The sequence below is a fragment of the Gallinula chloropus genome (genome assembly GCF_964237585.1).
Source record: "Gallinula chloropus genome assembly, chromosome: 10".
In the NCBI taxonomy this organism is placed as follows: domain Eukaryota; kingdom Metazoa; phylum Chordata; class Aves; order Gruiformes; family Rallidae; genus Gallinula; species Gallinula chloropus.
The window spans coordinates 13,309,724-13,327,491 of record NC_140095.1 but is presented as its reverse complement, the minus strand read 5'-3'; the positions used below and the strand labels follow the sequence as shown (position 1 = coordinate 13,327,491).

At 47.1% G+C, this 17,768-nt stretch overlaps 1 protein-coding gene across 1 annotated transcript in view; it reads left to right on the top strand.

Annotated features, from left to right (window-relative positions):
- The window catches only part of MGAT4B (alpha-1,3-mannosyl-glycoprotein 4-beta-N-acetylglucosaminyltransferase B), a 51,258-nt gene that overhangs the window by 14,285 nt on the left and 19,205 nt on the right, over positions 1 to 17,768 (top strand). The window lies entirely within an intron of this gene.

Genomic DNA, 17,768 nt, shown 5'->3' with positions numbered 1-17,768 from the left:
GCGCTATAGGAAACATCTGCCGTAGCTCAAATTGTGTTTGAGGGCGGAATTAAAATGTATGTAACTGTTCAGCAGTGAGCAGTGAATACACAAATCCTGCTTTGGCCACCAGTTGTTTTGCCAGACATGATTTGTACTCTTCCCTTGTACCTGTGCGGTTCCACCAACGCGTTCTTGGAATACGAACCAGCCCAACGTGTCTCGGGAAATAATGGTTGGAAGGCGAGAGCAGCTCGCTGGAATGACAAATAGGTCCTTATTTCCAGCTCATGTTTGTTCTGTTTATTTATTTGTCTTCTACCAACAGTGTTTGTGGAGCAGACCAACTCAGTAATTGAATTGAATCCAGTTCTGTCCTGGATTCACGGTGTGTGCGTGTCAGGGGGCAATATTGATGCTCAGCAGCTGCTTGGTGAGATACTCGTTCTCCTCTCAGCTCTTCCATCCAGTGAGTTGACATAAGCTCTCAGGAAAGGCATGGACAGGTTTCAGAGCTGTTCTAGATCTGGCCTTTACAGGTTTTTTTCAATTGCATAACTGAAAAGAGCTTTTGAAAAGAACAGAACAAGTCTCAAGTATACACTGCCCAGGGAGAGGCTGGTGCTTTGCTGTATTTGATGAGCTTTCAGGCCGCTGAATTAAGGAAAAACTCCAGCTCCCGTTTTATGGAGAGGTGTCTGAGGACTGGCACTCGTGGGTTGGAGTGCCTCTGCTTCCTCCTGGCTTCTTTTTGGGTAAAGACCGTTCAAGTTTGAAAAGATTGTTCAGGGATTTTTTTAATTGTGTCCCATCCTGCAGCAGGAATTGCAGAGGGAACTGCAGAGTAAACTGAGGAGTGACCAGCAGAAACGGGTACGGCAGAAGTTTGAGCAGGACCCGCTGGTGTGTGCTAATGACGTGGTTCTGGTGTTCGCTGGCACCACGTATGTTCCACAGGTTAGTGACATGATGCTGCCAAATCCCTGATGGGGAACGTGTTGGTTCAGACTGACAGCTCCTGAGGCCCCAGAGCAGGAGGGTGAGGGTGGTGGAACCTGACTCCTGGATGTGGAAGTGGATTGATGAAAAGCAAAGCTTGCTACACGATGTCGAGTGGGTATCATTCAGCCCGTTTCACAGGTGAGAAAGCAGGGCACAGGAGGGGTTCCCAACCTGGAAGGTGCATAAATCCCTTTGAAACCTCCCTCTGACCATCCTTCCTGCAGCCCCTCAAACACTGAAGCCACGTCTACAGTAGGATGGGTTTGCATTTCTCTTCTGGCAAATTTGCTGGCAGAGAAATGACATTTTTTGGGTTGTTCTGGGAGGTCTATGCTTGGGTTGGGTTGGAAGGTGGTACTTGGGGCAAGGGCCATGGGTACTGGGAGGACAGCCAGAGAAAGCATCCATGTACCTGGGGCTGAGATGCTGCAGCATCTCGCCCTGCTCAGCTGTATGTTCCTCAGCAGGACTCCATATACCAGACAAAATACAAGTGTGGGGAGACAGATGGTGCCACAGCAGCTCCAGGAAAGCAGCACTTGGCCATTAATTTGCCCTAAGGTTGGGTGGATTGATTCTGCTGCTGTGGATGCCCAAGCAGACAAAGAGGCAGGAGGACAGGGGTGGTAGGTCACACCAGAGCCTGCTGTCAGCATAGCAGAAAGAGAGAGATTTTTATGTTTTGTGGTTCCTCTTTTCCTACTTTAGCAAAAAACTTCCTTTTTATGTGCCTGTGTAAATGCTTTGTAGCCTGGAGGCTGTGACTGAGGAGTTCCTTGGAAATTGATGGTGAATTTTTACCACATACAGCTGATGTCTTCAAGTTCCTGAGGATTCTGCTCTCAGATTGCAGTGTGGGGGGTTTTTTACTGCATTTAAAGGATTGATTTCATATAACTTCTGAGTATTGACAGGCTTACCATCATTTTCTCCCCTTTTATTGTCCAAGCTTAGTTTTTCTAAGGGACTGAAGGTGTGTCCTTCCCAGCTCCTAGTCTCTCTTTAGCCCGATTGGGCCATGGTATGGAAATTCCAGAGCTGATCTAAAATCATCCTGGTACTTTTGAAGGCAGCTGACAGGGCAGAAGAGAGAAGGTCTGGAGGTGGCTCTGCTGGAAAATAGCATGAATTCCCTTGTTGGGTGTGGGTGAATCCCTGTGGAAGGTGTTATCTTCACAAAGCCCCAGCCACAAGAAAGGATTTAATCAAAGCTTTCTGTTGAGTATGGAACACCCAGATGTTGGGTTCCTCCTTGGGGAGGGATGTGGTGGGGTGGCCGTGCCCACCACTGTTCTCTGTGCCTGGTCAACAGCTCAGCTTGATCCCTTGTAAAGTGCTGCCAAGGGCAGAAAATAAACACGACCAAGGCTGGTTTGTCCTTCCCACATCTCTACCAAGAGCTGCATGTAACCACAGAGAGAAAATAATAGGGATTTTTGGGTATTGGCTCCATCCATTTTGGTATTCCTACCTATGGCTAATGCCTCCCTTTCTAATTTTCATTGCTCTGACTGCTTTGTTTTTCTTTGTTGCAATCAAGATAATGCAGTACAATATTGCACTAAGAATTTCAGCTATTCAGTTACCTTTCAGAAGTTGACTTAATTGGCTCTTTAAGTGATAGCTCTCTATTGTGTGCAATCAGCACGACTCAAGGAGGGAGCAGGAAGAGGATAAGGACTTTGTTTCTAATCAATAAATAAAGGTCTTCGAAATAATGCTGCTCACTATTCGTATCACCGGGTAAATTACAGCAAAGATGATAGTCTGTGTGTTCCTTGTGGAGCAGGGCTATAACAGACTAATAAACCTTTGCTATCAGCAAGCATGTAGACTATTTTACTCTTTGTTTCCAGCAAATCCAATTCTCCCCTCGGATTTCCGCCCCCCCCCCCTCCAAGTATTAGAGAAAAAGCCCAAAAGGAAACTGCTGCAGAGCCTGGCACAGATGGTTTGGGAAAGTCTAATATGTAATGAGTTATCATTTATTTTGCACCTCATAAAGTATGCAAATGAATGTGATACCTGATGGTAAATAATTAAAAATGGAGATGCAAGGCAAGGGGAGGTTATAGATGGGGTAAATGTATGGTAAACCAACCTTACCAGGATGAGCAAATCCAAAAACCTAGGCTCTCCTGCCTTGTTTTAGGCAGTGGGAAAACTTTGCCAAGCCAGGGTTTCTTTTAGAAATACTTTCCCCTGCTGATAGTGGGGTAAAAGTGATTGGCTGCTCCGTGCTTTTTTTTTTTTTTTTAAAGCTAAAATTACTAATCATAATTAACGAGTTAGTCCTAATTAAAAGTACTTTGCATCTGGAAAGGTCTTCTTGACATTGCAGGAGGCACACGACAGGAAGCCACCCTTAGTCCCCTTATGCTGCTGCTGCCTGGGACAGTTCCAGCTCCTGTCACCACAGTCCCATCCCCAAATCCATCTCCTTCCCAGCTGCTGGGCCAGGGGAGAACAGCAGGTGCAGAACTGAGCAGAGCCACAGGTTTTAATGTTTAAGCATCCAGCACACTCCTGGGTACAGCACGTGGGTACTCTGCCCTATTTCCAACACCTCCTTTACACATCAGGGGGTTCATTTCATGTGGGGAAGCAAAGAAAGGATGGTCTTTGCAAGGATCAGCTAGCTCTGACCAAGCTGAGATTTAATTGATGGGAAGATGCTTCCTCCTTTGCTCCCTGCCCCATCCTGGTAAGAGATGGATGATCGCCCTTCAGTGCGATGCCCTGACTCTCCCCACCCAGTCTTGCTGTGGGAGGGAAGACAAGCATGGTCCAGATTTATAACCCTGTGCCCAAGGGCAGCTTTAAGACCCTTTCACATCTCAGCTTGGAGTAGTTCTCACGGAATCGCAGAGTTCAGTTGAGCTTGCTCTTTATCAGCTAGAAATAGTGATGCTCCAATGTTCTGGTCCAGCTCAGCATTAAGCAGGTCCTTAAACTGCCAGCAGCCTTCTGGCATACACTGGCTGGTGTCAGGCGCCTTCGTGCCCAGACGCCCCGACAAGGCTGTGTTTGTGAGCAGAGGGTTGGTACGGTCTTGCCTCGGTGGAGGAGTGGAGCTGAATGGGCATGTTGTGATGACAGCAATTGCAGCATCCGTGTAGTTCCACCACCCGAATGTTTTACTGATGATCCCAAGCGCTGCGTTGATTCCATATTGACTTTGCAGAGCAGAGCAGCGCTGGGAAGGTGTGTAGCATCTGTTTATAGGGTGCAGTAGCTGCTGGGTCGCTAGTAAATTTGTCTGTGTGAAGCCATACAGGAGAAGGGCAAAAGAAAGAACTTTTTGTTGTTGTTATAAATTTACTCTGCAGGCTTCTTTTGGTCCTGGCAGGGGCTGTTAATGATTAAACCTGATATATTTTCACATCTGCCTATGAAGAACGCAGGATTTTTCTTTCAAATGAAATTTGCTTTGCTGCAAATTTTCAGTTGTTTGGGGTTTTTTTTGTGTGTGTTTTTTGAGCAGCTATTTTTGTGAAATACAAGCAGAGCATTTGTATTGCCTTCACACTTAAAATATAGCTGGGGGAAGATGGAATATTCATCTTTATTGTGTTTGTTTCTCCTGTAATGAGACATCACCGCTGCCGTAAAGGACGCGGTCCCTGAGCCCAGGGAGCATGCCCAGTTATTTTCTCCTCGCTCTGTTAGCTCGTGTGCAGACCTCCCAGGTTTTTTTTTTTAATGCACCGTGTGCTTTTCTACTTGTTTAATCCTGCCAACTGCTATTCTGCTTGGAAATCCATTTCTATAATGCTTGGTATTACACCAATTGGTTGAAGCTCTTAAATGCAGATAACAGGGAGGCGAGGCTGGTTTGGCTTCCCATCACTCATGCCAGGGGCTTTACCCTGCAGCTCAACAGGGCATAAAATGCACACAGGAAAGAAAAATAAAGTTTAAGGGACAACTTGAGTGCTGTCAGCATTGCTTGGGGTTTTATTTACGAAGTCAGAGCACAGCACAAATCGCATGGCTCGCTGTGCCCTGTGGAATTCTCTCTTTGTTATTCCTTTTCTGAAAACTTCCCATAACTGGCAATCAAGCGATCGTGGCAGAGAGCCCTTCTGTAAAGAGCTTATTAGTTTAGTCACTGCTGCTGTTTACTATTGCTCTGTACGGCGTGGAATCGAAGCTCTTCATTCACTGGGATATTCCTACTGAACTGCAGCACGGATGCGGGTGGTGGAGCTTTGTAGCCCTGGATTTTGGGGTGTGTTGCATGTGTGGTGCTGAGGGGGACCAAAGCTGGAGTGCGTGAGAGGCGTTGTCTCTCCCTCCCTGTGATTTTCAGTGCCTGTGTAGCCGTTTCCAGCAGAACAGAGCACATCCCTGCCTGTTGTACTGTTCTGGTTGTTTTAATCTGTTGAATTTATCCGTGGCCCTTTGCCTGGTGGAGAGTGGAGGGAATGTTGTCAGCAGTGGCAGAGAAGGATGCCAGGAAGCCTTTTTTTTTTTTTAATTATTTGTAGTGAAGCCATAGGAAGTCCAGCCAAGGCCTCATGGCAAGGGGTTTAAGTGGCTCTCGACCGTGCACGTACCCTTTGTTTTAAGCAGTGAAGTGGACAACGTGCTCAAAGTTTAGCACGAGTTTATATACTTGTGTTAACTTCTGCCTTAACTACCTTATTAAATATAAAAGGAACTAAGTCATTCTGGCACACTTTGAGAGCTACAACATTTGGAAACCCTTCAGCTTCTCCCTTTTCTCTTCCCTGATTTCTTCCCAAGAATAGTTGCGACACTTTTCTTTTTTAGGACTTTGCCCTAATAATTACATCTGCGAAGATCCGCTGGGATGGGTTATCCCACAACTGGGATTATGCCCTTAAATGGAAAATAAGCCACTACAACAGCCAAAGTTTGGGGAAAAAAAATATTGTTGTGGGAAAATGAAGTTGCTGTGAGGCTGCACGGTCAGGAAATGCTTGTTAGTGTGGGGAGGAGATGCTGGTGTCTTCTAAATGCTTGTTGCATTCCTTTATTAAGTGTTGTTAAAATAGGAAAACTTACCTCTAATAAAATGCAGCTAATAGACCCTCTGTAAAATGGATGGGAGGTATGAGAAAACATCCGAGGGACATGGGGAGGCCAGTCTTGCTTTATGAACTCATTAATCTATTTGCTGGCTCATGCTCCCTCCCTATCCAGCCCCCTCCCAAGCTGGTGGTGGTGCAGGTCCTGTCCCCGCCGGCTCCCCAGCCCCGCTGCCTCTCGGCCAACGATTTGGGCTAAATAATCCAATTAAGCTTTGCAGCTTATATAACTGTCTTGGCTTGAGGCAGCAGGCGGACTGACAGGGATACAAAACACATCTGGAAATAGTGTACTAAACATACTACCATGGCTGGAGCCAAAAGGATTTGGATAAATTTGCTCATAGGCGCAAGATGTCCTTTGAACAACGAGACATGTGTGTACGGTCTCTCCTTGCTGAAGAAGTCGAAGTTAGAAAATACTCCTATCCATAAATTCTTGCCCTGGCTGGGAAAAACTTAACTGGTTTTTCTCTTCTCCCTTCGCCTTTGGATGATCATCTGGTTCTTCCTCCAGCTCTGGGTGATCAGCCAGTCCCCGCAGTGTGCTGATGGTAAATAGCACGTATGTTCATGTATTTCAAAGGTGGAACGGAATTACAGCATCGTTTAGTCTGACTTCTTATCTGGTACCCATCTCAGGAGTTGCTTTTTATTTGAACTGAAAAGTAGCTTGGTGTATAACTGGAACATAGCTCTGGAGAAACAATCATGGTTTTTTTCTGAGAATTCATTATAACCCTGGTAATTTATGCTAATGGTTAATCACACTTACTATTAAAATGTGGGTATTTTACGTCAGCTTGAGGGTTGGGGAGAACAACTCAGCGATTCTGTATTTCAAACAGTGTGCCCAGCACAAGCTTAGGAAAAACCCTGTGCACGTTTTAGCACTCTCAGGTGTCTGTTCTCCTGTTGATATCCATTACTCTCAGTAGGGAAGTTACGGGCATTAGCAGCAGAATGGATTTCCCTTCATGTGCAGCGATATGCTCGTATAGCTTTGTTTTATAGTCTGCTGTCTGATGTTGAGGAATTTATTTGTCTTTGCAGGTGTGCAAGGCTGGTTTAGCGCTCATGTCCTGTCTGTTCCTGGGTGCATGCACGGCCACAGGTCCAACACCTTCCAAATCTCTGCTGGGAAAGGGGTGTAGGGTCATCCCCCCTCCAAAAAAGTCCAGTGTGTCACACATCCATAGAGCTCCCTCCCTGGACAAGCTGGGCTTGTCCTCAGGAAGACACGTACAGGGAATTAGCTACGATCAACATGAGCTGCAAATGAGCAGGCCTGAGATGCAGGGACACAGGAGGTGGTTTGGCAGAGGGTGGGTTTCACTTCAGAGAGGGGACATCGCTGGGGTGTGGCAATGCTAAAGCATTGCTCTGTGGTACCCTGACCCCAAAGCTTTGGTTTTTGAAGTGGTTTGGCCACTTCTGGGCAGTGCCCAAGGCTATGGCACCAGGCAGACCCCACTGAGCTAGGGAGGTGATGCACAGCGCCAGGCAGCTCTGCTTGGGGCTGTCCTGATCTGCGCTGGCATAGGGCTAATAAACATGCAACCCACACTGACAGCATCCAGGATCCCTTCGGTATCTTTGCACTGGCAGGGCTTGCTCTGTTTTTTTTATGGAAAACAATGTGTTCCTTCCAGCGTGCTGATTGATACGGCTGTCAGAATGTCCCTGCTCTCACCAAACTTTGGACGTGGCCGTGGGAGTCTTCTACTGTTGTAGTCATAAATACCTATAAATGGAGTCATCATCTTATAGTTCACACATTTTATTCTCTTTCCATGGTCATAAAGCCACATAACAAACTCCCCAAAAGAGGCTCTGTATCTGGAACTGCTCCTCCTAGCCCGTGACCGAGCTGGCTGTCTCCTATCTGCAGACGTGGGCTTGCTGGAGATGGTGACACGGCTCTGCCCCCATTCCTTCCACATTGCTGTCGTATTTGGCAGACTGACTGCCCCCTCTTGATCTTTTATCCCTAAAGAAGAAGAAAATTGGATTACTTTTTCCACAGCAATGCAGTGATCCTGGGTAACCAAGCGGATCTGTGCATGGGAAGCTTTGGGGAGCTGGGCATGGGGGTAAGTTATTGACAGGGGGCTCTCCCAGGGTGATTTGCTTTATGGACATCACATAAAGGCATTCCAGAGGATGGGCTGAGGACCAAACGTTTCTTCATGTGCTTGGTGACAGCTTTTCCTGCTAAGCAGCCTGGGTGACCGGTGAGGGACCGTTTCCAAAGTGGTGTTTGGATGCCCAGGGAGTACCTAAGGCGCCCGAGTACAGCAATGGCTTCGCTGGGCACTGCAGTCCAACAGTAAGCCTCTTTGTACAGAGGGAACAGGGGCTCGAATTGAGCTCTAAATACTCATGCTGCAAGTTTTAAAGGCAGTTTCCATTGCGGTGAGTCACGCTGCTTGTTTTCCCTGTGCAGTGCTGAGCCTCTCTTCCCTGTGGTAGGATTTTCCCTGGGTTTTGACCTTCTGGCACCCCTGGGACAGCTGAGCTGCAGCGACCGGGGTCAGGCGCTGCATGCTGTCACCCCCACGGGTGCAGTTTGCTCTGGTTTTGTGCAGTTTTAACTCCCTTAGTACGAGCTGCAGCTCTGCTCGGCTGTGCTTGGGGTTCATCTCACGCAAAGCTTTGCCACGCAGCCGTGGCCCCTCCAGAGCTCTGTGCTCTCTCTTGTCATCTCCTCACACCTCCCTGTGTTTAAAAATATCTGGGCTTTTGGTTTGAGTACCTCAGTGAATCCTCCTGTGCTGGTCTAAAACCAATTAATCGATTGATTTCATCCTGAGGAGTGGCTGGGGATGGCGGGGCACTGCCAGGGACACTGCAGCACGTTGCTGTTCCGACAGCTCAGTCTCACATAGTCCTGTGTGTGTTTCTGTGAGGACATGTGGCTGTGCTGGTGCTTTTTGGGCCATGTAAGATACAGCTGTTTTATTGTGGAAAACTCCCTCTATGGGCTCTGACACCATTTATTGGGTGCAGCTGGTGGGTTCCTGTGAGGAGTTGGGGCTCTTGCAGCCGGCAGCCTGTCTGTCTTCGTTCTCCTTGCAGCACCTTAACGTGTCAAATTGGATCTTTCTGTAACATAACTTCCCTCTGGGTGGAAAGTCTGGGAAACTGAGCCACAGCAGCCCATGTAGCAATTAGCATCACCTTTTATATGCCACCAGTAAAGGTAACAGCATGTGAAATCCTGAAAACCCAAATGCATTTAAACAGAGAGGTGTGAACTGTGCATCTGCTTGCAGGGAGCATGAAGGGTCCTCTGCCAGGACTAAACAGCACTTTAGGAACAGTTGTGAAATTAGGCATAAATCCCATAGTCTTGTGGTCCCGGGCTGCAGGAAACATACCTATTTTTGGAGGTGGTAAGCAGCATAGTGTGAGGCTCAGCGCATTGCCTTTAAGACATAAGGTAAACCTGATATGGCAAGAAAGCAGAACCTGTAAGGATGTGGTTTCATGGGCCATTTAAACTGGCTGTTGTCCAGAATGGCATCCTGGTTCCCACATGCTTCCTCCGCACCACTGGCTCGGTCAGCAGCATCGGTCTGGCCGAAAATTAAGCGTGCAGTGAGGATGTGTGATTTTCCAGCTCAGTCAGCTCATGGGTATGGTGGGTGATGGGGGTACATGGGTGTTGGTGCTGTCTGAAGAGGCATGGTACAGGGTACACCCTGCCCACGTCAGTGCATCTGCCTTGAGATTGCCAAAGGCCGGTCATGACACCCTGCTCAGAGCTCAGCACGGGGCAGTGGGAGATGCCAGGCGCATTTCAGAGCATCAGCTTGTTGAGAAGCTTTCAGGCTTCATTTAATAAGCATCCAAAGGTCTTAGCAGTAGCACACCCATGGAGTCAACATCCTCCTCCAGCTGTTTATTTTCTACCCTTGAAATGTCCTGCAACCCCCACCTTGTACTGTGCCATCGCCAGCATCTGTGCTGCCTCGCAGCAGAGCCGATGTGCTGGAATAACGCTGCTGCTGCTGGCATGGGGCTGGCAGGCAACTCTGCAGCTGAACTGCTGTCCAGAGCCCTCCTGGCTCTGGGTCTGCCCCCATGGTTTTGAACAGGGAGAAGTTAAATTGCTGCAGGTTGCTGTTGCTGGCAAGTCGGGAACTCCGTCTTTGTACTTCAATGACGTGTTTTCTGCAAGGGCGAGAAATGAGGGGGGATTTTTTTTCACTCTAAAGCCCACTGGTGTGGTTTTGGGGTGTAGGGGGAGGGTTGCCAGCTTTATTTGATAACCCTTTCTCATGTTTTCTTGGCTGCTGAATGAGAAAAGGGAGAAGCGGGTCTTCCTACTCTATTAGCAGTATGTGTTTCATCCCAGGAATTATCCTAGCATATATAATGAAACAAGAGCCCTCAGATAGCATCAACACTTATAGTTGATCTAAGTGTGCTATTTAATGGCAATGTCTTGTTTTTTCTCTGGAGAGAAGCAAATGTACCCCATTAAGTGCTCGTGTTACAAGCCTGCACCCTGGGGGATAAATATTTCAAATATTAATGCTGAGTAATTTCAAAAAGGTTCTGTGTGCATTTTGTTTTAAGCATTCTGCAAATTATTTAAGACTCCTAAAACGAAATGCAAGTCAGACCAGCTCATCCCATCATCGGGATGTGGTGATTTCAAAATCTGCACCTACCCACCAGCACAGTCGTGCGTCCGATCGGGCGTTGGTGCAACAGGGAGATTGTAATCGCTTTGCTGCTGAGGATCTGTAGGTAGGCAAGGAGTACGATTTACACAGACAGTGGAGTGAAGGGAATGCTCTAAATATCCTCTCACTCTGATACAGTTGCATGCATTGCAAATGAGTTACGCTTTCGGAAAAAGAAGTCAAACCTGACTTGCACTGAAGTTCTGTTAACATCAGCGGAGCCAGGGACGCCAGCCAGAACTTCTGTGATTTCCTTGATATCCCTGTGACTTAGTACATCTCTTTAACTTTTCCATATGTGTTCTCTGATTTATAACACAGCACTACTTTCTTTTGCTGTTGTAATATCCCTTCATACACTCAACTGTGCCAAAAGCTTCGTATGTCATTGATTAAACAAATTCCCTCTGTTCCAGGATTTCAGTTCCTCTGAGTCTGACAATAACTTTAGTGAAGTGATGAACACAATGGTCAGTCGTACAGGGAGGTGGGGAGGTACCATATCCCAGCACGTATTGCTGCTAATCAATAAGCTGTCCTTCAGTTTGCAAATTGGAAGTGCTTTTTCCAGTCGCCACATCTCTCCCAAGACAGGCTGAGGTCCATCAGCTGTGAAGTGCCAGCGGCTCATGGTCATTTGTGTGTGTGTGGGGGGGATGATGATGGTGTCGGATTTTAGTGGTGTTTGGAGGAGGATTAACAAGAATTTCATTTCTACTCCTTCCCAAGCAATTAGCGACAGCCGCTGCTGGAGGAAGGGTGTGATGATTAACACAGTGACCTTTGCAGAGATGGGCTTCCTTTCGGATGGACTTGTGAGCTGTTAGCACGACAGGGATGCGTGGGTGCTTTGGGGTTTGGTGGAACGAGGTCTCTCTTTCGTTATTGACGTAAATAGGTTGTTATAAAAAGGGGTTTCCTGTTAGACTGCGAGGTATTTGCTCTGCTTCAGGATTTTTTGCTTCTTGAAAGCTCTGGAGTCGGGCCCTACCAGCACCCGTGGGAATGGTCCTGCGCGCTCCCGAAGTCGGAGCTTTCTTCAGGGTTCATGAGGTTTGACTCACTGGCTTTGGTGTGTGTTGCATCAGGGAAGGAAACAGGGAGATTTGCACGTGGTGAGAGCCAAGCAAAAGCCATTTGGGGTTTTACTGCCTGGGGTGGGTTGCGAACCAGCGTGAAGCTGATGGCTACGAGTGACAAGTAAAACAACCTGTGGCACATGGTCAGCACTGAGACTGATGTGCCTGGGCCTCAGTGGCATGGGGACGAGTCTGACACAGGTTCCTCTGTGTGTGTTTTCAGTACAGGAGAGCAATGAAGTGCTTTCTGCTGCAGGTCTGTTCCTGCTGCCCTTAGTTGCATCCGAGAGCATTCTCCCTGCCTGTGCCATGGAAGGACACTGCATTAGGCAAACGGGTCTTCATTTAAACCACACACAGGTTTGCTTGGTCAGGACTGACCACAAGCTCCCAGACTTTCCCAGCTCCCCTTCCCCCCCTTCACCCAGGTTTGCCTCTCTCATGTCCTCACTTAAAAATCCTCTAGAGCTGTGATTATTTTGAGGTTTAATGACCCATGATTTCTGTAATGCTTTATTTTATCCACTTTCAGCATGTTTTTATTCCCCAATCAAATAAAGAATATTAAAAAACCCACCAAGAACAAAGCCTCACTTTCCATTTGAGAGAAAAATGCTTCGAAAGCTCTATTCGTGCTACTCAGGTAAATAATTAGATTGCTAATGAATTAGCTTTGCTTTGAAGACGAAAGCTGCAGCATTCCTAATTAAATTCTGAGGAGAGGCACAGGAATTTGGAGTCTTTCTCCCGAGAAAATGGGGAAAAAGGGGACTGCCAACCCAGACCACCGTTGGGACAGTGATCTACCCCACCTTGGTGTCAGACCCATCTCATGGTGCCTGTGTGCTTGCAGCACCTTCCAGCTCTTCGGTGGTGTTTAAATTCCTCGTTTCAGTGTTTTTCCATGCCAGTGAATTCAGAGGAATAACACACCTTCTCTGTGCAACACATTTCCTTTTATCAATTTCAAATTAATATTTGAATTGAATGGTTACTTACTCCTATATTTTGAGACAAGAGTGGAAGTCTGTGATATATTTTCGTTATATCACTCTATTTTATAAGCTTTTCATCATGAGCCCTATTATTATGCCCATCCTAAGATGAATAATCTCATATATTTTTTCTTTCTTCACTGAGCAGGTTTTTTTTTTCCCAGGCCTTTGATCATTCTCATCACCCTCTTCTAAAGCCCCTTTTAAGTCTGTAATAATACTCTTTTTCAGATGAGGTGAAAACTATTCTGGGATTAGGCAGCATCATTTTAATAATGTTATAATCTCCATACTATTATTCCCCATCCCGTTCGCTAAGCAGACTAACATCTTGTTTGCCTGCCTCTCCATCCCTCTACCTTTTTTCCCTGGATTTTTGCTGCATGCAGAGCTGCCTCAAGACACTCTGATGCTCTGGTCTCCTTCCTAGTTAATATTGTTAATTAAGATGTATGAAAAATTCTTTCATTCCCCCCCCTCAGTTAATTTGCATCTATCAGCTTTGGTGTTAATTTGCCATTTTGCTGCCTTTTCTCCTGGTCATTGGCTTCTTTTCTGGCTTTTAGAAACTTTCTTCCTTGTCAGCTCTGTATTTGGCTACTTCACAAATTCATCTCCTTCTCCAGATCCTCACTAAATCTATTAGCCGGTGGGTTTAATACCAATCCGGATGGCTTCCTCTTGATAGTTAACCTTTTGCTATGATGAAAATTCACTATTTAATTCTGTCTTCTTTCTCCTTTTGATCAATGACAGCATTTGCCCTCTTCCCTTCTCCTCCTTGGCTGTTTTGCAGCGAAATGAATTGCCATCTGATTTCTCCATCTTGTTAAATCCCTTAAACAGGTTGATAAAACCCCAGGAAAAATCAGGAGGAGTCTTTTCCTTTTGCAGAAGCTGAGGCTGGTTTGTACCTTCTGGGAATTTCCTCAGCTGCCAGTGCTTTTTGCTTCTTTTGCAGCACAGTAAAAACCCAGGGGATTCGCAGTGATCTCAGAGCTCTTTGTATTGTTCAGTGTGATTCACCCACGGAGCTGGGCTGCACAAAGAGATCCCAAGGCTGCTCTGCAGGTACCTGAGAGCGGTCTGACCAGCCCCTAGACAAGACATTTTAGGTACAGGTGATGGGCATTGCTGTTTGCTTTCCCAACTTCTGAGTTTCTACATCCTTGCTTTGGAGCCTGCATCCCTCCTGGGGAGCTTTTTGGGTCCAGGCACAGGCACCCCCACACCTTATATGAATTATAATGCCTCACTATCCCTGCAATGGGGAATCTACCCATCACCATCCCTGAAAACCAACTACTTAGGACTTGAAAGGAAAAAAAAGTTAAGTTTTCCAAGGGTTTGGGTGAATGTTTTCTGAACTAGGTCTCCAATGCAAACAGTTGCTCCTACTTTGGAATAATAAGGCGCAGGGGATATGTATTTTCCTCTGTTCTTCTGAGGACATATTGCTGAGACAACATTAAACTCCAGCACTGAGATGTGCAACAGGAATATGATCAAAACCTACTGCTGCATAAAGAAGAAATGGTAACTTAAGGGTGCCTGTGTTCCCTGGGTAGAAACCGTCAGTGGAGAGATGCACTGAATTTCTATCTCATTACACAGAGCTGTTGAAGGTTGAAATGCTGTTAAATATACCACAGGCTCTTATTAAATGGCTATATTGAAAAGAAAACTGAACTATCACACACACACACCAGACTGCAGCCGGTGGAAGCACTGTCTTTATTTGAGGATCATTTTTTCAGGCAGGCTGGCTTCTAATGAGCCTCTCTTGCTGGCTGATGTGTTGGCTCAGCGTGGCGGTGGTGTGGTGGGATGCTCAAACCCAGCAGTCAAGCTGGGGGCAGCGTGAGAACCTGCATGGTGCTGGGCTGAGCATCTGGGCTGCCATGGCCCAGCTGGGCAGCCAGCACCTTTTGCTGGGTCTGGAGGTTGGGTACCAGTTTTGTAAGATGCCAGAGACCCCAGTGGAGCAGGATGGTGCTGCTTGTGCTCAGGGTGGTACACAAGCACCGGCTCTAAGTTGGGGTGTAGTGCATCAAAGTACATTATTCAGCCCCAGGTCAGGATAGCAGCACCACAGGTAGTGACTGACCCGAAACAGAGTGCAGAGGATGGAAGAGGAGGGAAGAAGGAGGAGCTGAAGCACAGCTGCCTATTTCAGATGGTTGCTTTGGCAGCCCATGGCTGTTACAGTGACTCTGCGGCTTGGCCCATCAGTGCCAGCAGCATCCTAACACCCCCCCTGGATGGAGCTGGGAAGCCCATGTGCCTCCTTCCATCATTCCCTGCTTGCTATTCCCTGCTTGCTGCTCTCTGCACCTATGGCTGTTTGCCCACCAATAATGAGCTTTTTAGTGGTACTAAAGACTCTGCTTTTCATGTTACTGTCTGTCTCAGTGTTGAAGTTATAACCTACTGTAACAAAGAACATTTTAAAGTTTCTTTAAAACTTTGTTCCTTTAAAACATTTGTTTTTCTTCAAAAACCTTTCTTTTCATTATAAAACCTTTAAAAAGTTTTTAAAACCTTTAAAAGTTTAAAGAAACTTACACTAAAAAAGCTCAAGGTGTATTTTTATAAGCAGCAGCTAGAAAATGTCTGTTGTGCCTCGGTGTTTGGGTGGTTTGGGACACAGTGGAGCTGTAAATGTCACCTCCTGTTTACTGAGTGAAGTATCTGTGTTTGCTGTGTGGTGATGTCACCGCTGACGTGCTCTTTCATTCTGTGGGGATGAACCAGCCCCCAGCAGTGTAGCTGCAACTGCTGGAGCCTTTTGGGAGGTCTGACCTGCCAGGTCAGGTCCAGTCCCTGAAATCTGGACTCGAGTGTGTTTGACTTGTTGCTCTGCATGTCTTGGTGCTCAGGTCGTTAAGGTAGAGCAGGTTCTCCATAGCTGTGTGTGGCGTAAGCTGAGAAATACTTACTGGTTTTAAAAGAGGAGTCTGAGACTGGGCACAGTGGTCTGCTGGCTGGTGGGAGGAGAGGTGATGTGTGTCATCTGGCTGATTTTCAGGAGCACGGTTAGATGTGAAGGAAGAGACCTGCTTGATCTTGACCCTGCCTTTTGGGGTGTATTTTGGGTGCTGAACTGTCCTCTCTTTTCCTTCCTGCTGCTTAGGCTGGTATTTTCACTGTCCCAACTTTCCAGCAGCTCCACGTACCCCAGCAGAGTCGCTTCCCTGAAGCTTTTTGGGGGACGCTTTGGGCTTCTGTTTCTAGTGAGCCTCTGAAGCTGGTCTCTTCCTTCCACAGCCAAATAAGCAAAGGGAAACATTTTGCTATTAATGATACAAAATGTTTATTTTGGGGTTACTGCTGATTGCTGTGTACCTGAGTGCGAGGTGCCTAACACCTCAGTGCTCCACAAGCCATCACGTTTCCATATGAAGCTGGACTGTCTTTTTTCACATCTCAGGAGCTGGGTTGAATTCACTGGTACAGTGTGGTCCCTCTTGACATCCCATTTAATGGTCTGGTGAAATTCTGTTAGCAAAATACCTAATGAACGTTGCGATTCCATCAGGGCAATCTAGAGTGTAATGTGTGGAGTGATGCCAGCATTATATAAATCATTAAACATCAAAATAATCCTTCATCATCTTCTAACTCTGAGTGCTTGTGGATGGCTGGGGAGTTGATGGAGCCAGCCATGGGCGTGGGGCAGTGGCGAGCTGGGGTGGGATGGCTCACCAGCTTGGTGCCCTGTGCTTTGCTGGTCCCATTTTTAGATAATGTAGGTGCTGTAGCCTGGGGAAGGTGTTGTTCATGTGCTCTGGAGTCCCCCCCCCCAGGTTCTTGCAAGTCCTGGAAGGGGAATGGTTGTTTATTCTAGGGGTGCTTTAATAAAGCAAAGAAGAATAGTCATTTGCAGATACAATTTCAGTTTAGTTTTCTACTCCAACTGCCTTTGCATTGAGAACCCAGGACTTGATTACACTTTATTTTGGCTGGTTTTGACCCTGGGAACTCTTGCAGCAAAAAAAAGAGGTGCGGTTGTGCTCTTGAAGCCAAGATTTTATGAAGGTAAATGGCCTAGAGGTTTTGGGTTGTTTTTCTAAAAACAGTCGCTTGAACAGTCCTAATGAGAGGCAAATCCAGGCAGCAAAGACTTTGTGTTTGCCTTTGAAAAGACTGGATTGGAGGGGAATCTCTGGCTTTGGCCATGGGTCCACTCTGCTGGGAGAGGTTATCTGCAGAGAACAAAACCCGAAGTAATTGGTCCTGAAATATGGACCCATTTAAAATGCACCTCAGGCTCTCCAGGAGGCTGGAGTGTGGTTTGAACAGCTAGTGCAGAATACAGAGTTATAACTTCCCTGGGAGAGAGACTGGGGGTACATGTGTGTCTCCATGTGGGATTTCAAGGTGGGGGGTTATTGGCATTGCTCTGCTTTCGTGCCCATCTGCTGGTTTAGGGTCAGATTAGATGTTTTGCTTTTGCTCAAGAGCTGAAAATGGGTAAGCAGAGTGGACACAGGTGTCCCAGTCCTCACCTCTGCTCGCAAACACGGGCTGCTCTTAATAGTCACTTAAACAAGAGCGAAGCCTTAGAATTCCCTGTCACAGAGAAGCACTTCCTATTAATCAGATGCTGTCTTGGGTGGGAGAAAAGCTTTGGGAAGGCTGCGGGAGGTCAGCTCTGCAGAGCCCATGTAAGACTCCTGGAAAGCATCCTGTGAGCCTCCCCAGCGTGCGCCCATCTGCTGGGCACCGCTGCATCCCGGCTGCCAGGAGAAGAGCCTGTTCAAGCCGTCCCTGCCTGCTGCTTCACCAGCAGTTCAGGACGTCGCTCAACAAACCCAGCGCAGGGATCTCAGCTGGAGGCCCCCAGCTAAAAAAACCCGGAGCTTGGCAGCTGCGACCAGGCACAGCCGGGGCGAGAGAAGGGAGCAGGGCGAGCGGTTGTTTGGTGAGCGATGCTCAGCCGGACGTGTCCTATAGCTGCTGTCC